This window comes from Lepisosteus platostomus, unplaced genomic scaffold (assembly GCF_059453375.1).
Source record: "Lepisosteus platostomus isolate fLepPlt1 unplaced genomic scaffold, fLepPlt1.hap1 Scaffold_100_H1, whole genome shotgun sequence".
Taxonomy (NCBI): domain Eukaryota; kingdom Metazoa; phylum Chordata; class Actinopteri; order Semionotiformes; family Lepisosteidae; genus Lepisosteus; species Lepisosteus platostomus.
The window spans coordinates 172,237-179,500 of record NW_028291481.1 but is presented as its reverse complement, the minus strand read 5'-3'; the positions used below and the strand labels follow the sequence as shown (position 1 = coordinate 179,500).

General features: G+C 49.6%; 3 non-coding genes across 3 annotated transcripts; all 3 read right to left on the bottom strand.

The window, feature by feature from the left end:
• Positions 1 to 276: 276 nt before the first annotated feature.
• On the bottom strand, positions 277 to 348 carry trnap-cgg (transfer RNA proline (anticodon CGG)). Its single transcript has one exon. It is a non-coding gene; the product is annotated as a tRNA-Pro (tRNA).
• Positions 349 to 2,464: 2,116 nt separating this feature from the next.
• On the bottom strand, positions 2,465 to 2,536 carry trnap-cgg (transfer RNA proline (anticodon CGG)). The gene has a single exon. It is a non-coding gene; the product is annotated as a tRNA-Pro (tRNA).
• A 2,115-nt stretch (positions 2,537 to 4,651) lies between these two features.
• trnap-agg (transfer RNA proline (anticodon AGG)) lies at positions 4,652 to 4,723 on the bottom strand. Its single transcript has one exon. It is a non-coding gene; the product is annotated as a tRNA-Pro (tRNA).
• Positions 4,724 to 7,264: the final 2,541 nt, after the last annotated feature.

Here is a 7,264-nt window from a genome sequence, read left to right as displayed (position 1 = left end):
TTCTGCATTTCCCAAGTAAGGACGCATGACAACAAGCGATCGCGGTGCTCATCTACGACATAGTGGTGATGAGTTTTCAGTACGTGTTCTTTTGAACGAGCAATGAGGTTGCCGCCTCGGACAGCTGACTGCACGCTCTCATTGTGCCACGTGATGAGAATTCACCAGGCTCGTTCAGTCATTAGTCACATTCCATTGTTTGCCATAAGCAGACGCTGCGAAGTGATGTGGATATCAGTTCCCAGTCTTGTGGAAGAGGAGGAAAGGAGCACACAAGGGCTCGTCGGGGAGTTGAACCCGGGACCTCTCACACCCGAAGCGAGAATCATACCACTAGACCAACGAGCCACAGCAGCACTTTCCATTTCAATCTGTCGCGAGCTTGAGGATGGGGGAGAGGCGTCATTCGCTCGTCCAGTCAGACCTTCATCAATAAGTCAAGAAAGCCGCAATTACACGACTGCCTTGTAGACGAAGGGCAGTGAACTGTGCCCGGTAAGAGGGGAACAAGCGGCACTAGGTGACGCCGAGGCATAAGCCCCAGCGAGGGGGGTTGGTTTGTATGGTACAGCGTTTGCTTTTTATGTGGGAGGTAGCAGGATCAATTCCCGCATCCTCCAGGTGTGTGCTTAGAGCTTGATGTGCCAAAAGGTGTCCTTTAGCCTGTGGTCACGCCTTGCAGGGAGAGCATCGTGCAGCTGTCAAGCGTTTCGCAGCCACGCCCCCTTTTCATCTTCTCTCTGGCTTAAGCGTCTCCGCCACTCTCTCTTGACATTTCATGTCAGCTTGTCAGAAGTCCGAGTGACAATTTTAATGGCTGAGTGAGGGCACGATGCTGAAGCAGAGAGGCCACTTCAGCCAGAGAGACTTGTGCTAGGTGAGATCTGAAAGACGGACTCACAACAGAAACAGACCAAAAATGTATGGGTGAGATCAAAAGGCAAATGCAACATTCAGCAGAGGGCGTCTAAAGATTAGGGAACGGGCGACTGAAATCCATGTGAGGCAAACTTTCCGGTGTGTGTCCTGCACCTGGGTTTGTTGGCGTAATTGGTAATGCGTCAGTCTCGTCATCTGAAGGGCCTGAGTTTGATCCTGACACGGGGCAGGGCTGCTTCCTCTCTTGCTCTTTTCAAACACTTGCGGCAACTGTTCGCTCATAACCACGTCTGGAATGCGTGACCTTTACATGGGCGAGAAGCAACGCCGCATCCCTTTTCTAAAGAACATTCACATTCAGAAATAAGTCAAGAAATTTGCCATTACTTTCGCTCGCACTGCTGTCAGCCTGCCCATGTTGACCAAAGAAAGATTCACTCGGCGTCAACATGACAGAACAGCGATCACTTGAAAACAATGTTCCACACTCCGTAAGCAAGAACTTCAGTGTTTGCAGTCACCCGATATGCCGATAGTCAAAGGAGCGCAAAACACGAAGCGTCAAAAGACAAGATGAGTTGATGGAAAGAGCGTTGAATTGATGAGCACAAAAGTTCAGCTCGTACAATAGGCAACGAAGATCCCAGCGTCGTCATCGCACTTGAAAGGACTGCCTTGCAGACCAAGGGCAGTGGGCGGTGCCCGGTAAGAGGGGCAGAGGCGGTAAGACATGATGCCGAGAAGCATGAAGCGAGGAGGATGAGCTCAAATGGTAGAGCGCTCGCTTAGCATGCCAGAGGTAGCGGGATTGATGCCCGCATCCTCCAGGTCTGAGTTTAGAGCTCCAGGAGCCTGGTGCTCTCATTTAGCCTCTGTGACTTCTGACAGGTGCTCCTCCGTTGCGGAGAGAATGTCCTTCAATTGTCAAGCGTTGAAGGGCCACACCTCCTTCCCAACCTCAGTCTGCACTGAGTGCGTCTCCGGCATTTTCTCGTCCAATTTGTCAGCTTAGCAAGTGAAAAGTATATCAGAGTGAAAACAGTGCTGATAATACTCTCAGGAATTGTTAGAAGACGTGCTTTTGATCATCGATTACTTAACAATCACATTCGTTCGACTTGAGCAATCAAGCTCGTAGTTTTCCTTCAAATCTTGAAAGCTCTCAGTGAGAACATCATAGGCTGCAGGACGCCCCGTAACTTGATTACTTCAACAGAAAGAAGAGCAGACAGCTCCACAAATATGCGAGGCGCAGAGAGCGCAAGGCGAGCCGCACACGTTTCGGTGGCTGAGAGAGGGCAGTTTTTGCTTCTGCATTTCCCAAGTAAGGACGCATGACGACAAGCGATCGCGGTGCTCATCTACGACATAGTGGTGATGAGTTTTCAGTACGTGTTCTTTTGAACGAGCAATGAGGTTGCCGCCTCGGACAGCTGACTGCACGCTCTCATTGTGCCACGTGATGAGAATTCACCAGGCTCGTTCAGTCATTAGTCACATTCCATCGTTTGCCATAAGCAGACGCTGCGAAGTGATGTGGATATCAGTTCCCAGTCTTGTGGAAGAGGAGGAAAAGAGCACACAAGGGCTCGTCCGGGAGTTGAACCCGGGACCTCTCGCACCCGAAGCGAGAATCATACCACTAGACCAACGAGCCACAGCAGCACTTTCCATTTCAATCTGTCGTGAGCTTGAGGATGGGGGAGAGGCGTCATTCGCTCGTCCAGTCAGACCTTCATCAATAAGTCAAGAAAGCCGCAATTACACGACTGCCTTGTAGACGAAGGGCAGTGAACTGTGCCCGGTAAGAGGGGAACAAGCGGCACTAGGTGACGCCGAGGCATAAGCCCCAGCGAGGGGGGTTGGTTTGTATGGTACAGCATTTGCTTTTTATGTGGGAGGTAGCAGGATCAATTCCCGCATCCTCCAGGTGTGTGCTTAGAGCTTGATGTGCCAAAAGGTGTCCTTTAGCCTGTGGTCACGCCTTGCAGGGAGAGCATCGTGCAGCTGTCAAGCGTTTCGCAGCCACGCCCCCTTTTCATCTTCTCTCTGGCTTAAGCGTCTCCGCCACTCTCTCTTGACATTTCATGTCAGCTTGTCAGAAGTCCGAGTGACAATTTTAATGGCTGAGTGAGGGCACGATGCTGAAGCAGAGAGGCCACTTCAGCCAGAGAGACTTGTGCTAGGTGAGATCTGAAAGACGGACTCACAACAGAAACAGACCAAAAATGTATGGGTGAGATCAAAAGGCAAATGCAACATTCAGCAGAGGGCGTCTAAAGATTAGGGAACGGGCGACTGAAATCCATGTGAGGCAAACTTTCCGGTGTGTGTCCTGCAGCTGGGTTTGTTGGCGTAATTGGTAGTGCGTCAGTCTCGTCATCTGAAGGGCCTGAGTTTGATCCTCACACGGGGCAGGGCTGCTTCCTCTCTTGCTCTTTTCAAACACTTGCGGCAACTGTTCGCTCATAACCACGTCTGGAATGCGTGACCTTTACACGGGCGAGAAGCAACGCCGCATCCCTTTTCTAAAGAACATTCACATTCAGAAATAAGTCAAGAAATTTGCCACTACTTTCGCTCGCACTGCTGTCAGCCTGCCCATGTTGCCAAAGAAAGATTCACTCGGCGTCAACATGACAGAACAGCGATCACTTGAAAACAATGTTCCACACTCCGTAAGCAAGAACTTCAGTGTTTGCAGTCACCCGATATGCCGATAGTCAAAGGAGCGCAAAACACGAAGCGTCAAAAGACAAGATGAGTTGATGGAAAGAGCGTTGAATTGATGAGCACAAAAGTTCAGCTCGTACAATAGGCAACGAAGGTCCCAGCGTCGTCATCGCACTTGAAAGGACTGCCTTGCAGACCAAGGGCAGTGGGCGGTGCCCGGTAAGAGGGGCAGAGGCGGTAAGACATGATGCCAAGAAGCATGAATTGAGGGGGATGAGCTTAAATGGTAGAGCGCTCGCTTAGCATGCGAGAGGTAGCGGGATTGATGCCCGCATCCTCCAGGTCTGAGTTTAGAGCTCCAGGAGCCTGGTGCTCTCATTTAGCCTCTGTGACTTCTGACAGGTGCTCCTCCGTTGCGGAGAGAATGTCCTTCAATTGTCAAGCGTTGAAGGGCCACACCTCCTTCCCAACCTCAGTCTGCACTGAGTGCGTCTCTGGCATTTTCTCGTCCAATTTGTCAGCTTAGCAAGTGAAAAGTATATCCGAGTGAAAACAGTGCTGATAATACTCTCAGGAATTGTTAGAAGACGTGCTTTTGATCATCGATTGCTTAACAATCACATTCGTTCGACTTGAGCAATCAAGCTCGTAGTTTTCCTTCAAATCTTGAAAGCTCTCAGTGAGAACATCATATGCTGCAGGACGCCCCGTAACTTGATTACTTCAACAGAAAGAAGAGCAGACAGCTCCACAAATATGCGAGGCGCAGAGAGCGCAAGGCGAGCCGCACACGTTTCGGTGGCTGAGAGAGGGCAGTTTTTGCTTCTGCATTTCCCAAGTAAGGACGCATGACAACAAGCGATCGCGGTGCTCATCTACGACATAGTGGTGATGAGTTTTCAGTACGTGTTCTTTTGAAAGAGCAATGAGGTTGCCGCCTCGGACAGCTGACTGCACACTCTCATTGTGCCACATGATGAGAATTCACCAGGCTCGTTCAGTCATTAGTCACATTCCATCGTTTGTCATAAGCAGACGCTGCGAAGTGATGTGGATATCAGTTCCCAGTCTTGTGGAAGAGGAGGAAAGGTGCACACAAGGGCTCGTCCGGGAGTTGAACCCGGGACCTCTCGCACCCTAAGCGAGAATCATACCACTAGACCAACGAGCCACAGCAGCACTTTCCATTTCAATCTGTCAGTGAGCTTGAGGATGGGGGAGAGGCGTCATTCGCTCGTCCAGTCAGACCTTCATCAATAAGTCAAGAAAGCCGCAATTACACGACTGCCTTGCAGACGAAGGGCAGTGAACTGTGCCCGGTAAGAGGGGAACAAGCGGCACTAGGTGACGCCGAGGCATAAGCCCCAGCGAGGGGGGTTGGCTTGTATGGTACAGCCCTTGCTTTGCATGTGGGAGGTAGCAGGATCAATTCCCGCATCCTCCAGGTGTGTGCTTAGAGCTTGATGAGCATCGTGCAGCTGTCAAGCGTTTCGCTGCCACGCCCCCTTTTCATCTTCTCTCTGGCTTAAGCGTCTCCGCCACTCTCTCTTGACATTTCATGTCAGCTTGTCAGAAGTCCGAGTGACATTTTTAATGGCTGAGTGAGGGCACGATGCTGAAGCAGAGAGGCCACTTCAGCCAGAGAGACTTATGCTAGGTGAGATCTGAAAGACGGACTCGCAACAGAAACAGACCAAAAATGTATCGGTGAGATCAAAAGGCAAATGCAACATTCAGCAGAGGGCGTCTAAAGATTAGGGAACGGGCGACTGAAATCCATGTGAGGCAAACTTTCCGGTGTGTGTCCTGTAGCTGGGCTTGTTGGCGTAATTGGTAGTGCGTCAGTCTCGTCCTCTGAAGGGCCTGAGTTTGATCCTCACACGGGGCAGGGCTGCTTCCTCTCTTGCTCTTTTCAAACACTTGCGGCAACTGTTCGCTCATAACCACGTCTGGAATGCGTGACCTTTACACGGGCGAGAAGCAATGCCGCATCCCTTTTCTAAAGAACATTCACATTCAGAAATAAGTCAAGAAATTTGCCATATCTTTCGCTCGCACTGCTGTCAGCCTGCCCATGTTGCCAAGCAAAGATTCACTCGGCGTCACCATGACAGAACAGCGATCACTTGAAAACAATGTTCCACACTCCGTAAGCAAGAACTTCAGTGTTTGCAGTCACCCGATATGCCAATAGTCAAAGGAGCGCAAAACACGAAGCGTCAAAAGACAAGATGAGTTGATGGAAAGAGCGTTGAATTGATGAGCACAAAAGTTCAGCTCGTACAAAAGGCAACGAAGGTCTAGGCGTTGTCATCGCATTTGAAAGGACTGCCTTGCAGACTAAGGGCAGTGGGAGGTTGCTGTTTTGAGACGGAGGCATTGGGATGGTGGGCCGAGATCTATTCTTCTTAAGGATTTCTTCATCGTGAAAGATCGGTCCACAGGTCATCCAACGAACTCAGGGAATCATGTGCTACTGAAGGGAGTGAAGTGCTGAAACACATGACATGCCCCCTTGATCTCACATGCACAATTCTGCTGCAATATACACAGCTACCGTCCACACCACCCAGTGGGGCTTCAGCAGAATCTGCTACGCCACCTGTAATTACATATCCAGCTGCACACATATACATGGCCCTTCTGTCCTTTTCAGGATCTCAAAAAAAAGCATAGCGTGGTTTTCCTGCCACATGATTGACCTCATCTCCCTCAGAATGTGCCCCGCCACATTCATTGCTGAAGCAGGACGGAGGCTAACGGACATGTCAGAACAGTGAGGTTCAACGATCTCTCCAAAATATTGTGGTTGTAGTGGAAGAGATATGTTTTAAATTGTACCTTGGTATTTCAAACTCTCTCTAGAATGTTATCCATTTCTATTTTATTTTGACAGGAACTGTTAAAAGGCTAATGACACTAGATGAAAAGAGAAGAAAGAAAACACAACGTTTCAGCTGTGGAGCCTTCTTCAGGTGTGAGGGCTCCACGGCTGAAATGTTGTGTTTTCTTTCTTTTCTTTTAAGCATGGAATAGACCTATTACTTGTTCCTTTGCAGCCTACACATGGTGATGCAGCTCCCCACCTGAACTGCTAATGATACTAGATGCCTGGTAGTTTGTGGTACTTGGTTATTGTCTTATGTTTGCTCAAACTGCATATATGTTGTAGCAGCGAGGCTTATTAATAAGAAAGAATTAAGTGTTCTGAGCCTTCCCAAATGAGGCCCCATCTCTGTTCATCTCTGTGGTGCAGCCACAGAGAAACTATTCATGCAGGCTGATTTAAGGTTTCCTTTGATAAGGGACAGCTCCCAAAGGGGGATGCACTTAGCTAAGCCTGGCTATCATGATCAATGGTCATCCATTGGCGCCTATCTGTCTAGGGAGTGCCAGATGGACATCTGGACTGCATTCCTAGGTGTCAGGAGTAAATGACTCATATCTCACCTTGATCAACCAATCAGGGACTGGTAGGGCCAAGTAACCCACGTGGGACTCTGATGCCCATGGAACTTTCACCAATCAACGAGCTGAAGTTCCTCCAGGTAAAAACAAGAAACACAGAGAGCCTGTAGTAAGATTCAGGAGAATTCTGTGGACTTTTCTAAAGGGAATTCAAAGGAGAATTCCAGGGCAGGACGGCCCAGGAGCAGAAGGCTCCCAAGGGCAGGACATTCTCACAGAGCGCCTCCTGACCATCCTGAGACTC